The following is a 23,100-nucleotide window of genomic DNA, read 5'->3' on the forward strand; positions in this document are numbered from 1 at the left end:
CAACTCTTTGCGTGCAGCCATCCAGCCAGTTCTTTATCCACCGAGTGGTCCATCCATCAAATTGATGTCTCTCCAATTTAGAGACAAGGATGTCGTGTGGGACAGTGTTGAATGCTTTGCACAGGTCCAGGTAGATGACATCAACTGCTCTACCCCTGTCCATCAGTTCTGTAGCCCCATCATAGAAGGCCACCAAATTGGTCAGGCAGGATTTCCCCTTAGTGAAGCCATGCTGGCTGTCACCAAGCACCTTGTTGTTTTTCATGTGCCTTAGCATGCCTTCCAGGAGAATCTGCTCCAAGATTTTGCCAGGCACAGAGGTGAGACTGACAGGTCTGTAATTCCCTGGGTCATCCATTTTCCCCTTCTTGAAAATGGGGGTTATATTTCCCTCTCTCCAGTCATCGGGAACTTCATCCGACTGCCACGATTTCTCAAATATGTTTAATTCTAACTGGGACTTAGCTTTCCTAACCTGGTCCCTAGCTTCTAAATGGGCCTTAGAATTAAACTTGGCTAGGGATATTAAGGATAACAGGAAGGGATTCTACAGGTACATAGCAAATAAAAAACAGACTAGGGAGAACGTAGGCCCCCTCAGGAAGCTCTCGGGAGAACTGGCTACACAGGATTTGGAGAAGGCTGAGGCTTGGTGCAAACCCCTGTAAATAAAGTATTGAGTTGTCCCTTAGAGCTGCCTCAGATATGGATGCAACTTTGTAAATAAAACTATTCTTACCTAAAGAAATATGAGAATTACATTTGGACTTGGTATTAATTGCACATATTGAAGCACAGAAATACAATAAGCTTACACTGTTATGTTTGTGTTAGCTTAAAGCTTAGATGGCTTATAGAGCTCTTACTTACTCAAGGAAATGCATTTTCTACTTATTAGTGTTATTACTATCAATTAAAGTTTTTTCCGAGACACAAAATAAACCAAATTCTGTCTCCAGGCTCTGTAACTAGCTAGAAAACAGCAATATGCACACAGCTGCCAACTTCCATGATTTTATCAGAAGCTGCAATGTATTTGGTACTTTCCTCAGAGGCTAGAGCCAGGGACTCACATGAGCTCCCACATTGCCTAATGTGCAAAAGAAAAACCATCAGAGCAAAACTCTCACAAAACATGAGAGCTTGAAAAGTCAAATGGGGTTAATAATACCCATATGAAGCTTTATGAAAAGGGTAATACTGTAAACAACAGTAATTTATTTAAGGAAAATACAGTCTCAGGTATCAGCTAAACAAACTCCCTGTACAGATGAAACATTGACCAGTCTGTTACTCACCATTTATTACTATGAGCTATGAACTACTACCAAAGCTGACTGGTTTATATATCTATATAATCTATATATCTAAAATAATCACACTTTACCTTTCTCTATGTCAAGCATTTTCACAGTCATCTTTCTGGTTTCTATTTGCAAATACATTGTTTAAGCTGATTCTACAATGAAAAATTAATCCAAGTATTGGAACCAAGTTATTTTGCTTCGTTGTCTGCCTAACAAGCGCCTCCTTCTTCACTCTGTGTATCTGATTTTATGGCTCACTTATGCCTCTCGATTATGCATATCATTTAATGGCACTTACTGAGCCTAGAATCCGGGTATGCAAACACAACCAATGTTTATTGCACTGAATTATCAGACATTCTTTAACTCATCAAAACATCATTCAGACCTATTCTGCACTTAAGAAGAGCTGCCTTTTGTCAGTAATAACTGAAGAGATTTCAAATGCCCCACAGAAAGTTAGAAAGAAAAATCAATGGAATCTGCATTCTCAGCACACCTCAATTTCTTGGAAAAATCTCCCCTAATGTTCTCTATTTAAATAATGATCTATATATATTTACAAAGCAATCCGAAGTACATGAATTCACTACTTATTTCCTTCTCAAAGATACTGCATAGAGTCCTGCAGTCAGAGTCCATATTAGATGTTTGTCACTAATACATCATTAGAGGTTTCATAACCACCTGTGCCAGCATGCATTTTGGAAATCTCTCCTCATTCTAAGCAGGGATAGAGAGGTGTTCATTACTATTTCAAATGAGCGATTTTCATTTTGGTTCTATGGCAGCAAAGTGTAATGTGCAGTTTGGGGATTTGCTAAGAATACTTCTCCCATTTGTAACTGAAACCAAGATGCAAAAAGCTTTGGGGGTTTATTCGTTTAGTCCTCACAAGGCATTTATTCAAAGCACCTGGCTATTTCTTGCTTTACATTGACACTGCATGCACAAACCAAATATATACAATACATGTATCTATAAGGCTTTGATTCTCCTTGCTCAAGATGCTGGTTTCACGCATAATGTGTCCAGTGGTATGCTTAACTATGATTTCATTCCTCTTAATGTTTGTTTTCTTTATAAAGATTATGTAAATTTTGGCCTTATAATTGTGTTTCAATTGTGAGCAAGGTGTTCACTATTTACTAAACTTGATGGATTTCTTCCTGACTTCAGAGAGGTTTAGAGATGTCAATTTTATTACTACTGTCAGAGCTGCCGAGTACCTAAAGCACAAGAAAAAAATGTTTTCACTTTAGAGTGTTGATGTAAATGCTTTTAATGTGATAATTTGCATTAGGTGTCACAAATGACCATGTATTTACATCTAACACCTTTGCAAGTGTAAGAAATATATAATCACTACAGTACTGGTCTATTGGAATCAAATCTTTTTTACCTGTCAGAGCCATCAGTAGAACATACTCAAATTATCATTGATCATTTTGTATTTTTGGATAAAGAAAAATCAACCATCTTAAAAATCAGTATGAGATCATCCTACTTACATTCAGTCACTTACTTGCTTTTAGCGGAAGTCAACAGCATGGAAAGTACCAGTACTACCTCACTTCAACCCAGCCTCACCAACAAATGGTGCATGGCAGTCATCATTGTTGACAGATTAGTGAAAGGGCCGATTAGAAACTGGAAGTGCTCCTCAAAGCAGTAACACTGATATCATAGACCCTGACTCAAAATGCTAATGCTCAAGTGACAGAACTGGGTTAGAAATCTATGGTTTGCTGAAGGAAAAATAATCACACCTCAGTGATCTCTTAGCTGACTCTGAATATTTGTATTTTAGACAAGAATTACTATTTCTTTACTGACATACTGCTTATAAACAAAGTGCAAAATATGCCTGAAGATCAATGAAAAATAAAGGAACTTAATATTCGATACCATCATATTTTTTTCGTCTCCTTTGCACTTCACAGATAAATGATGTATTTATTAGAGAACTTCAGGAAGAACCATAGTTTCTAACCTGACAATCAAGTCCTTTAAAGACTTTCAAAATGCCTAGTTCTAAATCACATGGATATTATTCTGTTAGCTGATATGAACGCAAGTGGAAAATGTAATATTTTTTGGTGGCTGGTTTCATCATGTTCTGCTGTATAGAAATTGTGGGAGTGTGTCATTTCCAGACATGTTTACAGTATCTTCAAAACATGAAGATAATCTTAAACAGCATAGATAGATATGTTTATTGAGCAAACCAGCCATATTTTAACTCTTCTGTAGCAACAGTGGTAAGTTATTAATAATTGTTCTTTATATTAAAAGTCTCTGATTTGATCTTGAATTTCAAGTATAACTGCATTCAGTCTATTTCCTTGAAATAACCATTTTTCACTGACCCCAGAAAAAACATTTTTCTAGCCACTGCTGCTTCTCCGGATGCCTTCCAATTTCTCTTTCCTCTGTACTTGAGCAGCTTCTTTACTGCATGAGTACTTATGCACACATTAATTCCTGAACTCCCAATTTTACTCCTCTGTTCTTTTCCTCTCATTTTATCTAGTCCATTAGACAGAGTAGAAATTTTCCTTCTCCATCATTTTATCTTCCTTGAACACCTTTCCTGGGTGTTTTTTGAGATGATTAAATTTCTTCTCCTTCTACCATCTAAGTGTTCTCATACTTTCCTTTTAACATGATTTCATTCCTTTAAAAACTGTATCAATATCAGAAAAGTCCTACTCACAAATGCTATTTCTTTGCTCATCTACCTTCTCATAGTGCTTTTCTTTCTGCCCTTACTTTCTGGTTGCATTAATAGCAATAAGACAAATAACACTAAATCAAAACACTCTTTTCTTCTTTCCAGAAACAGAACTTTGATAAATCAAGATGAGTTACCATCTTTAATCTTTTTAAGCTACCAACCATGTATCTTCAAATATATTATGTATATTTCAGAGAAAAACTCATATATTTGCACTGAATAGGCAGTGTTAACTCTAGTCTCTACATCTCTGTACCCTTGTTTTCTTTCATGTCTTCACAGTGTCAAAACAATGCAAGTAATCAGTAAGTACATTGCTATTTCTTGTATCGGGCTTTGCTCGCAGCTAACAGATTTATATTATGTTTCATCTTCGGCTCTTTGTCTAAATGTCTGTGGGTGGAAATGGAAGAAGACAGAGAAAACTATGCACCTATTAAATTTACAACATAATGTACTGTATAGCACAAGATAACCCTTATTTATGCCTAACAAGAGCCTAATCAACATACATTACTGAAATTAGTTCTTATTCTTTGCATGCTAACTACGTAACATATTTAAGGAAAACCAAAGTAGTGTAACAAGTGTACACTAAATTACACTGATTCGGCATACAGTAGACACTTTAAATTGAGTATATGGCAACTTCCCCTGATGTGATATTCTGTCAAGCTGTTAGGAATGGCAGAAGTATACATTAAGCAGGGAAGCACCTGATTTATGTTCCTATTTCCTGTTTTCTGCCTCTGCTCAGGTATCCATTTTGCAGAGCTACTGACTGCTAAACGAATGTAAGATGTATTTCTAAATGTGCTCATTTTTCTTATAAGCTTAAGCCATCATTTACATTATGGCTGAATTTGACTTGGAGGCTTTCGAGGGAATTCCAATCTATTCCATAGGGTAACTGGACAAAATTACTACTATGTTGAACTGCAGAATTCAATGCTGTCATTTTTACTAATTCAAAATGGTTACAACTGCTTCTACAACAAATCCCTAATTTGTATATACACCCTACTTGAAGGCCTATAATTTTCAAAAAGAATATGGTAGCATTACAGAATTATGGTAAAATATTTATTCTGATACGCTTACAGTACTGTCTGAAAAGACATTCTGGAATGGACATACTTATCACTACAGTGACAACAGTTTCATTAAGTCTTTAGTACTTTAGGCTATGTATAAACTTTTTTGGTAGAACTTCCATATAACTAGCCAACAGTCACAAAAATATTACTGTCTCTGCTACCATACCATCATATTCCAGAGGTACAACAGGTACATTTTTTACTTCAAATGAACACTATATTGAGATCTTTTATTGCTGAAACTTCTAAGTCAGACGCATACTTTGCTTTCCTTTTTCTACATTAGCTCTTAGAGTGGATTTTTTTGTTTTTATTTACATTCTTGACCTCCCACGTTTGTCAAAGCTAAAAGCAGGAGTGTATCTTCCACTGGCACAACACTGCACTGCAGTTTATTTTTGTTCAGTGCTTAAGATCTTTGTAACTGCATCCAGAATAGGAATTCAAGGGCAAAGAACCAACATGATCAGTTTCAAACAAACATAGCAGCACAGAAAAAAAGACTGACTAATTCAGAATATTTCACTGTATTGCACCTGAGACATCATCTTTTCATTTCCTGTCCAAAACTTGTGTAGATATAGGCAACCCAGACAATCACAGAAAATAAAACTTTGAGGTAACAGGTTACACAACACAGAAAAATCACTGCACTGGTCAGCCATATTACTATAGCATAGGCAAATTTATTTATAAAGAATATCCACATTAAGACCACACCTCACAAATAACAGGAATTCTCAATCTGGGACTATCAGGCATTTCAGTAGAAACCAACATGAAAAAAAGGGGAAAAAATCACAACTAGAATATTTTTAAGTACTTTCAGCAATATTTTCAAGCAAAACCAAAATCTGCCACAATACAGACAATTCCATGACTATTGTCCTTAAACTGAGACAATCACTGTATAAGTGAGATTGCTCTGCAGTTTGGAAGAAGTAGCTGAGAAGACAACCACAGTCAAAACACAGCAAGGTATCTGAACAACAGATGTCATAGTTATCATTTCAACTGTTTACTTAATGGAAGCTGAGACATATGTGTTTAACCAGCTTATTGTATTCTAATTTAGATCAAGATGACACACACTATAAATAGTGTGCATATGGGGGGAGAAATCGACTTCTAAGGAACTGAGCTACTAGAAATCAGTTTCATGGGAAATCAGTGCAATTTAAAGTCTTCAGTGAACTTCGCAGGTAGGTTGAGAAACTTCAAAACTGTGTCAGTTATGTGAAATCTATATAGATTACTACAAAATAGGCCTGCAGTTTGGATCACTGTAGTGGGTATAGCTTTTGCATAAAGTACCCAGGGAGAACATCACTGTTAAAAGAAATAAGAATTTTACAGGCAAACATTCCATAACATTCCAAAGCAGGCATAACATTCCAAAAACCACTTGAAATTATTCCTTCGCTATGTTCTATGAGACATATGCATTCACCCATTACATTTGTGCCAAATTTTATCTTGAAGACATAATGCCTTACGTTCCACAAGAGAATCACTCTAACTTTACTTTTTTTGAAAGTTCATGCAGTTCTATGAGGAGAGGAATGGGAAAAAAAAAAGAGAGGAAATACTTTATAATAGTGGAATGGGTTCTGGACAAGCTAAGAGGAACAAATGTACATCTGCTTTGTCTTCTCATCTCATGTCATCACGGTATGACATAGTTCCTTCTCTCTCATCTTATTTTGAGACAAGCATATTGGACCTTACATGTCATCGGTGCTGAATGAGGCATCATCTAAACAATAGAGGGAAATATATTTTTAGTATGAGCCAAAAAATACTGGTTTGAATGTCTTTTTTTTCCCCTCAACGTTACAAATCCCCTGCAACACAATGAACAAAGTGCATAAAACTATTTTCTTAGTTACTTTGATAAAGGCCAATGAAACTTACACCTTATTGCTGGGCTTATAATAATACAAGTAGCTAACATCTCAATCTGCATTTTCAAACTAATTAAGGTGCCTATATATGTCACATTTACAGACTCAACAGAAATGCTCGTAGCTGCTACATGCAAAACCCTGACAGATGATAAGGTTTCTTTTCATCCCTGATGTTTATTTTGCCAGGATGTAGGGATCTGACCCTAGGCTATTTTAGAACAAGAATACAGTTGCAGCTTAGAAGACAAAAATTGTGAACCCAAGGTTCCCATACAGTCACTAAGATGATTTTCAGCATCCAAACAGAAGCCTACAGCACTTAAAGCAAAACCCTCTTAGACATCTGTTAGTTCCTTTTGAACTACCTAATGCCAAAAAAGGATTGCTTAATGCTCTGCACCATACAACTCTGCATATGTCTCCAGCCGTACTCTCAAGTAAGGCAGCTCATTACAGAGGGAGTAGAAGAAGGGTATCCAGACTGCATGTGTTTCATAAACTAAAGGAATACTTTTGAAGCTAAGAGTTACTACAAGCCCATGAATTGCTTGGGTTTTGTTCACAGTAGCTTGTATGACTTTAACTAAACAGGACCTTCCTATCCTATCTACCGACTTCTTTCCAATGCACACACCTTGGCCTTTGTAACTGAAAATGGCATTACCCACAAAAATAAATTACTGTATTAGTGTAGGCACAGAGTCCCACTGAACAAAATACCGGCCAATTGAACCTACCCTACAAGATATTTTTCTACTGTCAATTTAGTCTTTGGAAATATCTTTCATGACAGCAATCCTGCTGTGGAAAGCAATTTTGTTAGTTTTTGCTGTTTGTAATCTATGAAGAAATTCAGTCCATTTACGTGCTGACTCTAGCTGATACTCTGAAGGATGCTCTTTAAAAGTACTTTTCAATTGAATGTCTGAGGAAAGTTAAAAAAAAAAGTTAATAATTTCACACTCTAATTTTTTTTAAGAATTGGATTCAACTGAGCCTTAACAGTTTTGTAAAACATGACAGAGGGAAATTACTTTCATTTGTAGCTTTACAAGAAAGTTAAAACCTCAGTGCCTCCAGTACTTCCATCTCTGCTACAGGGACAACTTCCTTAAGCCACTATTCATAGAATCACACAATGGTTTGGGTTAGAAGGGCCTTAGGATCATCCTGTTCTAACCCCCCTGCCATGGGCAGGGACACCTCACGCTAGACCATGTCAGCCAAGGCTTTGTACAACCTGGTCTTGAACACTGCCAGGGATGGAGCATTCACAACCTCCCTGGGCAACCCATTCCAGTGCCTCACCACCCTAACAGGAAAGAATTTTCTCCTTATATCCAATCTAAACTTCCCCTGTTTAAGTTTTAACCCGTTACCCCTTGTCCTTTTACTACAGCCTCTAATGAAGAGTCCCTCCCCAGCATCCTTGTAGCCCCCTTCAGATACTGGAAGGCTGCTATGAGGTCTCCACGCAGCCTTCTCTTCTCCAGGCTGAACAGCCCCAACTTTCTCAGCCTGTCTTCATAGAGGAGGTGCTCCAGTCCCTGATCATCCTTGTGCCCTCCTCTCAACTTGCTTCAACAGCTCCATGTCCTTTTTATGTTGAGGACACCAGAACTGCACACAGTGCTCCCAGTGGGGTCTCATGAGAGCAGATTTGTCATCTCTGAGAACAGCAGAGGGCTGGCAGCTTATTTTAAAAGCCACTTATTCTGCTTTTTATGTTATTTTGTTTGGATAGCTAAGAAAAATAAATGCAGCTCTGCAGATTATATAACAGTTTTACATAAAGTAGCTTTTAATATTTAGCAAGTAATACATAATAGCTTTTAGTGCTTTTAAATAAGAGATTAGATACCCTTTTTTCCTACTGTCCTGCCAGCAGCATTTATGATTTCTTATGTATGTCTGAATAGTGTTAACTAAGAGACAAAACCTGGGATACAAAGTATGCAACTATTATATGAAGCTCAGTGACCTTCAAAAGCTTCCTGGGTTTTGCAAATGCTGCAGTAATTTTTGCAGCATATTTTCCTGTTACCCTTTTTTTTTTTCTTAAGTGAGATACTTGTATTTTATCAAATAAAATTTTAAAACTTTATGTATATTTGTGTATTGATTTACTTTTGTCTAATGTATTTATGTGTAAATTTATTAATAAAGAAATATATTAGAAAATAGATGGAATTTGCCTCAGCTTCTGGAATCAATCCTATTTGCCAACTGCGTAACAGTTACTCTAGAACATATTTATGACTGAATAGTTAATACAATTAGAACTGTTATCTGAGTGCAGACCTGTGCATAAAAGAAATCAGAAGTAATACAGAAAAACTATTTCAGCTATAGAAAAATCATATTCTGTTGTGACAAAACGAAGATGAGCAAGTTGTTATTTGATAAATATGTTCTAAGCTCTTTCCTGGACACCAGGATTTTTATGATACTTATATGATTTGGTGTACAATATAATTTCTCTTAAATGTAGTATAACCAGAAATACTTCTGAGACAGGTTCATTTGCTCTCAGCATTTAGAAAACAAGTTTGGGAGAAGATCTGCCTTGAAGGGCTGCGTTCTGTATGTATGCGCCTTATCTGATCTCCTGGATTAGTGCTCACAATCTGAGCAAGTTCTTAATTATATCAGAAAGAGCTGCATTAAGGAAATAAAAAAAGTCTTTTAAGTCAGACTCTAAGGCTGAAAAATTAAGTTTCTACCAACAGCTTCTAACAACAACTAAATTCTGAATTTGTTCAGAACACTGTTTACACATACAGTCTTGTGTATGTGTAATAATATGCATCATTACATCTTAATGCTTTTTGTTGAACCACTACTTCTTAATCCATTTTTTCTTTTGTTAGTTTGAGGCAGTAGAAAATATACGTAAGTGCAAAAATCTCTTAGGAACTCCAGAGGAATATTTTCTAGCTTAAGGGAATGATGAGTATTTCCACCCCAAAGCTGAAACAGCCCTTCCTTCCAGCTTCAAGCTGAAACATTAGGTGCTACCTCTTCTGTTCCTCTGTAAGAATTTGCTGTACTATTGCTATCAAAGACTGGATGCAACTGCTTGCCTTAAAGGTTTATTGTACATTTAATAGACTTTAGACCTTGTACTTATCTTTTGCATACATGACTTCTGCATCAGTATACTCCTAGATCAGGAATTTAAAAATTTAAGGGGGCCCTAAAAGGCATCATGTCAAGTGGTTTCATCCTAACTGGGTGAGACATTTTACAATTAGAGAATAAACCAGGTGCTAATATTAAATAGGGTCTCAGGTGCCATTATTTTTGTTGCAAGACTTAAAAGAATCCCATCAGAGAGGTGAGGGGAAAAATTAAATCTCCTTTCAGTAGCTGTGGGTTTATATCTTCTGACTTCTGTGTAGCAATGTGTTGTAGCATCATCCTTGCTTTAATAACTATCTGTCAGGATCTGAAATAGAGTATATGTTTTGGGGCTGGGATGACATTAACATAGGCAGAGTGAGGGGAGAGGTTTTGAGAGATATTTTACAAGGTACTATAATCCTATTACTGATAAAAAAAAAGGGGGGGGGAGGGGGAGTGTGTGGCAGAAATGGCATTTTTTCCAAGCAGCAGGTGCACAGAATAAACTACCCAGGAGCAAGAATAGTTTTTGCAGTCATACATCATTTTAACCAGTGTTTCACCTCTCTAAATCTCCCAAGCATAAACCTTTCCAAGTAACTATGAATCTATACAGTTGCACATGCGCACACTCAAAATACATAAACTACCTTTAAAATGACTGCAAAACTTTGTTATTGTGAATCCCATGGCACAACAAACATTCTGAAGTCCAGCCTCCTTCCAAAGTAGAGTTATATGTTGAAGCAAAAATACTCTAAAGGCAAACTTATCCTGTCGTTTTGTGAACAATCTCTGGGCATGTAGGTTACTTTAATGGGTGCATCACTTTAAACTTACCCTTCACCATCTGTTCTACCCTTTTCACAAATGGAAAAAGAACATAATTCACAACTGCATCATAAAATGTAAGATGAAAGTGATTTAAATGGGTTTATGTTCCTTATTCAATAAAGTTTGCATCTGTTAGGTTTTTTTCTATCTATTGTGGAACGGCTGGAGGATTGCTGTACCCACAGTGCATTTTGTAGTTGTCTTTAGGCAAATAAAAACTCTGAGTCAGATTTGTTGGGTAAGTTCAGGTCTGCTGGCAAAACAGAACTGCTATAAATGGGGGGATGAGGGGGAGTTAGTGAAACAAAACAAAACAACCCTGCCACAGAATTGGCTAGAGAATTGAAGTTCTATGAATACAGCAGGAGAGATTAGGAAGATAACTGTGTCCTGTGAGAACCATATTCTGCTTTCTAGAATTTTAGCACTCCTCAGTGCCTGTCTGTTTGCTGTGGTAGAGACTACAGTATTTGATGGGTGGGGGAATAGTAATACTTGCTTAACATCAGCTCTGCCTTCATTTTGTGGGTGGTTTTTTGCATATTTTTCTATCAGAAGCTTTGTTTTATTTCATTATCAGCTAGCCTCTGAAGGGAATTAAGTCTGTGGTATGTGCAGTGTAGACATCTGCATCCCACGAACTGAAATTTGACCACGAACTCTTCTTCTCCAGAGCTGCTAGGCAGTTGCTAGTGCTAGAGCAGAGCTGATGTAGATATTTGGCTGTTGATGAAAAGGATCAGTGTGGTTGCTTTAGTCCCCTGGATTACCTGGAATTTGTTGAAGATGTTGTCTTCATCATTTTACTGGAGATGATGCTACAAGGCCTTAAGAGATTATGAATAGAGACTCAAATTAGGCATTCCTCATTCAGGGAAAACTCCAAGGACTGTGCCCAGAGTCGCATCAACATGTTCAGTAATGAAGTTTGACAGTTCATGTCTAAGCTTTCAGGGTAAATGTGTGTGCTGGGAATGTAAATATGAAAAGGTAAAGAAATTTGCTTCTGAAAGAAAAAATAAGTGCATTGGTTAGGGAACCAGGCTCTGTAAACATCCACACAGTCACTCTGCGTGTGTGAGCTCAGTGAATCAAAAAATAGTCTCAAATGAGCTGAGTTTCTCACTTGTGAAAGCACTGCAGAATTGACTCCTAAGAACATTGTTGAGTCCTAAGACTGTTGTTTTGACAAAGCTTCAAAAATATGAAAAGATTAAGTAGAAGTCCAGCACAGTTTGATTGCTTGTTTAGGCTGAAAAGAAAAAAGAGCTGTGAAAAGAGGAGATACGACCCATATAATTCCAACTACTTATATTTTAATATATACTTCAATTTTTCCAGAAGCATGAATACCAGATATACACATTTAAAAAGTATCCTGCTTGCTTCCAAAGTGACTACAGCAGTATGTGGTGTTTGGGTTTTTTTTTAATGTCATTTCTTACAAGGAGCACATTTGTGCATTTAGCTTGCAGAATAGACGTTCTGTCCTCTTACACACTGTGCTTTAGTCAGTGTATTGGACTTATTAAAACACCCCACACCTTTTAAAAAATATGTGTTTGCATGAGATTAATACCTTTGCTTAAGAGTTGCTTAATTCTCCCAGATAATTCTTTTCAATGATTTCCTAAGTGTGCATTTGCTCAGTGGTCTGGCTGTTCTATCTGTAAGAATTCTGGATCTCTGTGTGAAGTGCAGCATATATGAAGTCTGAAATTGGCATGTAGCTTGGTTTAAGTTTGGCCCTACCTCGTTAAGTGCCTTAACAGAGCCACCATACAGAGGCAATTGCCAAAAACTCAGCTACAGTTAATACTGACTAGGGAGTTTTGTGTGGAACAGAGTTGAAGGTGCAACAAAAATAGAGCAGTAGTTTTGAAAGGAATACCTCAAATAGGAAAGGATGCAGAGTGCCCACTGATAAACGGAGGGGGCGAAGTTGTAGATTAATACTGGAGAACTTTTAAGTGTTTCATTGCTAAGGCTCTCAATTCTTATTTATGTATCACTTGACTTATTAGACATATTGATGTAGGTCCCCAAATGTGGTTTTAGACACAAATGTGTTTTTATGAAATGCACTCTTAGTAAAATCACAGGATTTTTTCACCTGGCCTGATAAGGCCATGTATGATACAAGGACAGTGCATACATTTACTTCATGGAAGTGGTATATCTGTATTTGAATCAATTTAGTTGACTCTTCAATTATTTTTACTTTTCTGGTTTTTGTATTGTGACTTTTATTTTTACCTTGCTCTAAAAGTACACAAATTAGCAAGCCAAAACTAAACCTCAACAGAATCACCTGTGATCTTCATTAACAAGAACTTGTCACAAATCTGACTCCACAGTCAAGTGGTGCAAACTGCACAGATGGATTTATGGGATACCAATAAAAGCCTTTTATATAAGAACATCCCCAGAGATAAGTCTTTTATATACTCAAAGGTGAATAAAACACTGACAGATCTGCCTGGCAAGCTTGTTTAGGAATTTGTTTTATTAACCACGTCAATTTAACAGTCTATAGACTTATTCATTCTAACTTGTTAGAGATGATCTCTGCACATGTTCAAAACACCACTAAGTATGTACGTGTGCCACTAAGTGTTAAGTAAGGATATTTTATCGCTTTACGCATTCCTCCCATTCCCTCACGTTTCATATAGCAGTGTGCTATCTTCTCTGGGCATTTTGTTTTAAATATAATTCTTAAAGAAAATTTCAAGGACTCCCAACAATCTCAGAAACATAGTTTTATTTCCAAACAAGAGCTTATTCTGTAACGGTTAAATCATGATGCTTCATATTTCCTCCGAAATATCTCTCTATTCTTTCTTGATTATATGGAACAAAAAGGGTACTGTTACTGTTTGTATATGGACACATACAGTCCTCTCTATCACACAGCCTTTCTCCATCTTAATAATTCAGCCCAATTTAGTGAAAACTGCCTCTCTGCAGCCAGGCTGGCACAGAAAAACCTTGTTTCCCCTCTTCTGAAAAGATGCATCCTACCTTTTTTAAATGTGGCATTAGCAGCCCTATCCATCAACAGAGCGTTACTCTCTACATGAGGCTGTTTTAACCAAGAGGGGAAAGTACTCTCAGCTATGATGGACTGAAACTCCAGCATCTGGCTGTTACTGAACAAGGGAAAAGGTGAGAAAACTCTGAATTCCAGAAGTAATCTGTCTGAACAGAGGCTGGACTACAGCAGGCTCTGTCAGCTGTGATTGCAGGATGCATGACTCTAGGTGTTACAACAAAATGAATGCACATCTCCTATGTACTAACATTCCTATTAGATGCATATTGCTGTCACCATAATTAGGAGGGCAGGTGGAGGGAGCACATACCTATTAGCACATATTTACACTTACAGGCTTGAAGCTTGTGTATTTAAGCATGGAAATATGAATCCTTGATTTCAAAATATCAGAGTCTCTAAACAGTCTGGTAAGGTCTTTACATGGAATGCTCTTTCAAAATACGAGATAATGTGCTGGTCTGTTTTCAAATGTTATTAAAATGCATAAATCTTAATCACAGTTTGCCTTTTAAATTATGTTCGATATATTAGTACTCTAGTTAGATACAGTTGTTAGCAATGCTTTTACTGGGAAGTTGTTAGCCTGCTATGCTGAGTCCTAACCTAGACAAATATATTTTGATGACACATAGAATTCAGTAAAATTCTTTACAAACAAAAACTGGAATAAAAATATAAAATACTGCAGCATGTTTTATGGGCTGGGGGGAGAGATTTGCACAATCAGTTTCCAATTGTGATCACTGGGTTATTGTTTTCAGTAACGCAATTTAAGTTTGCCTTTGTGTTCTTAGTGGACTTTCTGCTTCCTGCTATTTAGTCTTTCTCATTTACTCATAAGTGTAGGATTTGCTAGTGCAGAACTCAGATAAAAACTTGTAGCATCTTGTGGCTTCATAAGAACTGAGTAGGGAATGAACAGATTTGCATCTAGTAAGTGTTCTCTATATTAATCACACATTCATTAATAGATGGCAAAGTATATCTTTTTCTTTATGAATGAGCAAAATGTCTTCTACCATCACACACTTGGGATAACACGGAAGAAAGTGATGGTAACAGAAGGCTTTTTCCTGTGTGGTGTGTTTGGGAAATCCTCTCTCTCCTTTGCCACCCACTCTCCAAGTGCTGTGACTGTGGCTGGCAGGAAGAAAAGCAAACATTGCGGAGCCAGCTATTCGCAGCTGTCCGTGTGTCTCAGCTGTGCTGCCGATCCATCTGCAGTAGTTGCCATCTGCCAATTGCTTTAGTTGGGGAGCATCTGGAAGGTGTGCCATTTTAAAGAGAAGCTGCTGCACAACAAAGAAGCAATTTCCTCCTTTCCTCCTTTTTTCTTTTTAATCCTACTTCTTTCTTCTCTTAGCTTTCTTGTGACTTGCGTGTGCAGTGGGAGCGGTGCAACATAGTAAGCACCCTCTGCCACCCATACAATTTATAGCTATTTTCATGTCAGTAACATACTGAAAAACATAATATTCCCTCCACTACCCCATGGAAAAGGAGACTAATCAGAGTATCTGATGGGAACAGCAGATGCTGTTTAATGAGATGCTCCTGTCCTCCACCATTTTAGTCCATGAGTAGGATCATTGTAGGAATGCTGTGTTACATGTTTTACAGGATGGGATAGGTCCATTTGTTCCCGTTTCCTTGTATTTATGAAGAATGATTAGAAAATTAGAAAATTAATCATCTTTATATATTTGGCTTCTAGGAATTTTGTTTTAATGATCTAGCTCTTCTGTTTTGAGTTACAGAATATAGATACAGATAAACATCTTCTGCTCTAGGCATCTCTTGCAGTTAGCATATAATAATGCGGAAGGACGTACTGTGAATAAACATGAATGCTCACTGCCTCAAGTTTGTGGGGGAAGAAAAATTGCTTCATGCATAAAAGATAAACTGAAACAGTAGAGGTGGAAATCTGAGAACTCTTTGCAAAGAACAGTATTCCAGCTGCCTTTTCTTGCTTATGTTGGTATTGTCTGTGTTCATGTTTTATGAAGAAAGGTTGAAATTCTATTTTTCTCTGGTTTTGGTGTTCTTTGTTTTGGTATTTTTTGTTTGATAACTTGAGGAAAAAATTGACATTGGGACTCCTGTTTTGGAGTGGATTTACTTTGTACAAGACTTTCTGGCTTTTTATTTAGTCCCAGTACCAAAAATGCTGGATAACCCAATTATCCCATACCCACTGAGTTCTTGGTATGGTTTTTGGTTTGTTTTTTCTTTTCAAAATACTGACCTTTAAAATTACCCCCCTGCAAAAACAAACAAACAAAAATCCCCTCCCCAAATGCCAATCTTTTCTTTGAATCAAAGTTAGGATTTAACAGTGACATGACCAAGAGAGATGTTCGGATTTATGTAAGCAAAAGGAAACAAATCCACTAAAAAGGCGTTTACTTCTTTGCATCCAGATCTCACCCATGCTGTGTTTGAGGCAATGCCAGAGTACTGCTTTGACAATGCATCTACATCAGCAACTAGAAGCAGAAGAAAGGATTTTGTCAAAATGAACGGAAAATATTAGGAACTTCTATCAACTTGATTTTCAGGGTCTGTGGGCTCCCCTCAGTGGATTGCACACAACTGTTTTCTTTGTTAAAAACACTGCTGTAAAATCCTTCCTGCTTTTGTGCATTAGCTTTTTATTTGCTGCTGTTTCTGAGCAGGAGGTTGTCATTCCCACTTCTTTTTTTTTCCACTCCCCATGTGCATTGAAAGTGAAACTTTTTTCTTTTATTCCCTTTGTGCTGCTACAATAGGCATTTATTTCTGGCAGCTGGTTTTGTGGGACTCTGGTCCTTGGCTGTGAATTTTGGATTCTTCCCAACTGTTCCTGTCCTGGGCCTGGTAGCTTTAGCTCATTAATTTAATGTTCTGTAACTTCCTGCTGCTAATCCTAGTTGTTAGGCCCTGTGCTCATTAAGCTGCTCCTGACTCCAGTGTATGACATGGAGTGTGAAATAATCTGTAATGATGAGATAGGCATGAAGCACAGCCTTGCTCCCCAAGCAGCCCTCATGGCTTCAGTAGGATCACTTGTACTAGAAGTGCTAAACCTGTCCTTCATAAACGCCAAGACTTGTTACTGTGCACAGAGTGAGCTCTCCAAACTTTCTTTTTCCATCCTTGCTCTAGCCGAGTAAAAGCAGTGAGCCAGTGTCTGTCTGTCTGTCAGTACTGAAGGACTGCTAGCATGAGGCTTGGCCCATTGTTAAGTGGAAAAGAGCAGGTCAAGTTGCAGACAGCCTTCTTTTCTCCACCAAAGATCATGGCATTTTTGTTGTCCTTGTGATTTGAATACAAAGTGGCTCATGGCTAAGGACTCTGAAGGCTAACAGCTTTAAAAGGGCAAGAATTCAAAGTATTTTTCCATCCTTTAGAAGATAAAATGGCATTCATCCTTCTGGAACACGAGGTGCTCCAGGATGCAGTTAAGGGTATCACTTTTACTACTGAAAGCCCTAAGTGTATCTAAGTCCTGTCTACGTGGGTTCATAAACTCAACCCATCATTGTCTTTTCAAAATTCAATTGAGCTAAAGAGCTGTGAACTAGTTTTTCATTTCAGTCATAGCCCCAAGCATTTATGAGAGTCTTTCCATGGATGCCTGCAACTGACAAGTGACAAAGAGAACAGAAACCTTTCAGATCTGGGGACAGTCAGGGTGCTCGGCTGGCTAATGCGTCTTTTCATGGAGCAAGTAGACCTCTAACAGCTACACAAAGGTAGGAAACAGCAAGAAGCAGCAAGTTTTCTGTACACTCCTTTTATATTTCACACAAGGTTTGTCTCTTTGTCGTGCTGATTTTTATAAACTGTGTTTTCTGATGAAAACCAGTATTTTTAGTTGCTAGAATAGTTCCCTTTGAAAGCTTGAGATTGGTAATTTTATCTAATTTAATGTCAATACCTGTTTGTATAACCTCAGTTGTGTGGTGGTCCACTACTCTGTAAAAGGGGAAAGTACTTTACTGGTGTTTCTGCAAAGGTTGAAGGCTGTGACAACTTGCCATGTCACCTTTGTTGCAGAGATCATTTACTGACATAAGTGATAGCAGTGATTGAGGAGCTGGGCAGCAGGCTTGCATTGAGAAAGAAGGCAGCAGCCTATTTGGGCGTGATGGCACTTCAGGTCATTCTCACTGATGATTTCTGAGCTATGTCAGTCTGTATTTCTACTGTACAGCAAGAGCCAAAACTGGTCAAAGTATTCTAGCTGACTCTTTCCATGTGCCAAGACAAGCAACAAGACTGCTTAGTAAGACTTGCTGCAAGAAGGAAATTTGTACATGTTAAGGGGTTCAAGAAGCATGGGATGAAGAAATATGTCATGGAAATGAGACTGGAAACTCTGCAACAAGTTTGCTGGCAAATTATAGTGTCTCTGCCATGGGATGGTTTTAAGAAAGGTTTATTTTAAAACCAGGTCAGGTAGAACAAAGGTGTAGGTGAAACTGCCTGACTGTAACAGAAAGGGCTGATAGATCTCTCTAGGTCCCTTTTAGTCCTGTGACTTATCTCAAGAAAATGCTAAGTAATGAAATCACCCAGAATGTCTCTTTACTCTCTTCTGGGTTTGTGCCATTTTGCCTCTCCACAAAAGGTGGGCTTCATCTTGAGGTGTGTAACAGCTCATCTTAAATGCATCTTTGCACACTGCTATCAAAGCACAACTTGTGGGAAGATGGTTGAATAGTACAGCTAGCCCTATCTGTTTGCAGGAAAAAGCTCTCTACCCATCAGTGAAATTCTAATGGTCCTGTCTTAAATGACATTGTGAATAATGAATACAGTGGGTTTTGTCCAGTTTTACCCAGACTGGCTACAAAATGCTTGAGGCAAGCTTGTGCTATAAGCTCAAATCATTAAGGACAGTGAATTTCCTGGAATAAAAATAATGATAATAATAAAGCAATATCCTAGTATAGGGAATCACTCACATTCTGAGCAGTGTATTGGAAAATACAGTGTTCTTAACTGCAATTCATAGTGAGTTGCATCTTTTCATATGTCATTCTTGACATGAATCCTTGGAATGATTATAGAGGATAATATGATGTGCACATTGACATGAATAGGTATAACACTTCATCTCAGTGACACCTTATGCCTACAAAATTCAGAAAGATTACTGTACTAGAAGCAGCTGAAAGCAGTCTTTAAACCAGCAAATATAGTGCTTTAGTTTGCAGAATTCCTCAAGTCTTGTAAGCATGAGTGAAATATTGGTGTTTTTGAGAAGTGAGTTGTTGATATTTAAACATCTTAATCTCTATCTCTGAGTTACTGTGCCAGACAGCTCCTTCCTGAAGCTATATATTAAAATGAATTAAAAATCCAGCAAATGCTGATTATTTCTTATGATAGAGACTCAATATTTTCATTGAAAATGAATCTATAAATTACTGCCCGATTTGCATTCATTTTGATCCATGTTTACATGGGCCAGGGAGAAAAAGAACAGGGTAAATTACTATATAGCTCTATACTGTAGAGTCAAGAAGGTTTAATCATTTGCTATTGCCTTTTTTATGCATGGCTTCCTAGAGAGGTTGTCAGTGCCCTAAGTCTGTCAGTGTTTAACACTGAACTGGTCAGGCAGCTGGACTAGATAATCATTGCAGGTCCCACCCAACTCAAATTATTCTAGGTTATTCTAGACCGACTGAGTGTATCTTTTAAAACAAAAGCATCCTTAGGTGGCATTCACAGAATCACAGAATGTTTTGGGTTGGTAAGGACCTTAAGATCATCCAGTTCCAACCCCACTGCCATGGGCAGGGACACCTCACACTAGACCATGTCACCCAAGGCTTCGTCCAACCTGGCCTTGAAAACTGCCAGGGATGAGCATTTACCACTACTTTGGGCAACCCATTCCAGTGCCTCAACCTCCTTACAGTAAAGAACTTCTGCCTTATACTCAATCTAAACTTCCCCTGTTTAAGTTTGAATCCTAATGAACAGTCCATCCCCAGCATCCCTATAGGCCCCCTTCAGATACTGGAAGGCTGCTATGAGGTCTCCACACAGTTTCTCCAGGCTGAACAGCCCCAACTTTCTCAGCCTGTCTTCATACGGGAGGTGCTCCAGTCCCCTGATCATCCTCGTGGCCCTTCTCTGGACTTGTTCCAACAGTTCCATGTCCTTTTTATGTTGAGGACACCAGAACTGCACACAATACTCCAGGTGAGGTCTCACAAGATTAGAGTAGAGGGGCAGGATCACCTCCTTCGACCTGCTGGTCACGCTCCTTTTGATGCAGCCCAGGATGTCACTGACTTTCTGGGCTGCGAGCACATACCGAAGCCAGCTCATGTTCAGTGAAAAGCAAATCTAGCTTGATTTAATATGTCAAGTTGCTCTGTTCCTCCAAATAGGGACCAAATGTAACTTGTGCAAATTTGTGGGAAGTTTTGCTTGGAATTTTTAATGTAATCTCGCTAGGTAAAGAGTAATTGGAGAAAACCCATTGTATTAAAATAAACCATAAAAGGTAATTTCTGAGTTCCCTGCTCATTTACATGGAACAGATCCAATATATGTATCTTACAGGAGCCTGAGGAGGCTGTTTCCCACTTCCCCAGCTACCTTTTTAATATTGTTATTAGAATATCAATTTTTAAAAAGTTTTACGAGAGCATGTAGTGATAGGACAAGTGGGAATGGTTATAAACTTAGAGGGTAGATTTAGGTTAGATACTAGGAGGGTGGTGAGGTGCTGGCACAGGGTGCCCAGAGAAGCTGTGGCTGCCCCATCCCTGGCAGTGTTCAAGGCCAGGTTGGACGGGGCTTGGAGCAACCTGCTCCAGTAGAAGGTGTCCCTGCTTATGGCAGGGGGTTGAAACTGGATGAGCTTTAAGGTTCCTTCCAACCCAAACCAGTTTATGGTTCTATTATATCATATATTTCCTAATAAACCATGCATATTTTTCCTTCCTGTTGCTGATTCGGCACTGACATATATGCACTGAGAGCAGAACTGATTCAATATAAAACCATATTTCTTTACCCTGGCCTTTTATCTTTTCTTGAGTATCTTTTCAAGACCAGAGGCAGGAGTGGTCAGCATCCTGTTCTGCTCAGACATGCCTCATCTGCCTGTTCACTCCATCCTACTTCTCTGCTCCATGTCTGTTCAGTGTGGCCCTGAGCTCACAGACTGTCTTGTACGAGATCTGTAACAAAGATGGTCAGAATTAAAAAAAAAAAACAGTAACACAATGGACCTCTTCCCTCTTTTCTTCTTTTTCCCAGATAAGATTTGCTCAGGTGCAAACAGGGTTGTTCAGAAGCAGAGAGGGGTCATTCCAGTTGCATCAGTTCTTAAACTGAGATAATTAGCAGTTCATGACTCTATTTTGGTTTTGCTCAGGGGAAAAAAAGGGAAAATTAGGAAGGCTTTTAGCTGACCATGCTCAACAATGAGATGAGAAGTGCAAATCCTGTGTTCTATGGTACAAAGAGGGTGGTGTATTGTACTGATTGCCCACGTGTCTGACAGCTGAAATACACTGACTGGCATAAAACCTCTGTGACTTTTCTACCAGGCATCTTGTCTGCCTGAAGCAAGATCTTACTTTTCTTCCACTTCTTAATAACAAACAAATATAATAACGAATCAACCAAACCTGCTTCAACAGCTCTATATGCCTCCCCACGTGAGCCTACAGACTCATGATGAGGGGTGGTATTGGACGGGGAGGAGAAGCAGAAGTAGTAACATCATTTGTACAGAAGAGATCTATGTGAAGGGACACAGAGATTGACAAAGACTGCCGGAGGTAAATGCTCCTAATTGTTTTTACTCATAGCATTTGGGATGTTTTCTCCCTAGTCTATATGAACCAAAGTACAAGCATTAGGTATACAGCAATACAGTCTGAGCTTGGGTAATCTTTTATGTAAAAAAAAATAGGTTTACCATCAATTGAATTTGAACAATAAGATAGAATACAAGGAAAAACAAAACAAAACAAAACAAAACAAAACCCCAACCCACACTGGTAAAATCTTGAATGGGAATTTAGCTTTTATCTTCACTTGGATCAATATTTTATACTCATTGTTTTCATTTGGATTTTTGCCATAGGATGTGTTTTAGAAACTGATCCTAAAATGATGCATGCACATAGGCATATTGAAATGTTTATATAAGCAATCACTGAAACATTGTTCTTAATCATCAGACTCTCTTTTATTCCATTATGTTTCTCTGATACCAGAATTCAAACTCTGGACTGCAGTTCTTTTTAAAATTGAAGCTGTAGAACTTGGAAATATTTTTGTACAGTAAGTTCTGTATTGAAGCTGTTCTAAATTTCCAGGGTATGATTCATGAAAGGTGAGCTAATAACAGCAGAGAAACAATGTAGTGGAAATAGTTGCAGTGTTTGATGCAGGCAGGATTGCAGGTAGGGGGTTGTCAACACTTCATTTTTATTTAGTTATGTATTTTTTAATTTGACAAAAAATATTAGGCTCTAAATGACTTTTAATTCCCTTTTTAGACTGCATTAGCTGGGCTTTTAGGATAAAGAGTTGCAATCTTTGCATCATTCTTACTGCTGTCTTTTTTTACTTGGAGACTGTGATAAAATGAATTAATTCCTACGCGGTGCTGTCTTTCTTAATATACGGCATTTCTAGAAACCACATGCATTTCCGTATTTGCACTTATGCAGTAGGATACCTTTAGGAGGTAAGAATCAAAGTTGCTCCAGATTCGGATGTTGTATGGACCACAACATGACAGCTCCAGCTAAAGCTGCTGTGTGTAAACCTAACAAATGTACCAACAAAGTTGTCCTTAAGTCCAGTGGGGCTGGAGTGGGTTTGTTCTATATTTCCATTATGGGGCTGTGTATATTACCCACCATACCAAGTCTCTGCTCTTTAAAATGGCTCCTGTTGGTCAGATGGTGCCAAGCGTTGTTGCATCACGCTACAATCCACATACATTATGGTACAGTATGAGAACGTGTTTATTAGTTTTCATTAAATTTAGATTCTGATCATATAGTCT

This window comes from Pezoporus wallicus, unplaced genomic scaffold (assembly GCF_028554395.1).
Source record: "Pezoporus wallicus isolate ANWC-B61680 ecotype Strahan unplaced genomic scaffold, APGP_CSIRO_Pwel_v1 contig_229, whole genome shotgun sequence".
Lineage (NCBI taxonomy): Eukaryota > Metazoa > Chordata > Aves > Psittaciformes > Psittacidae > Pezoporus > Pezoporus wallicus.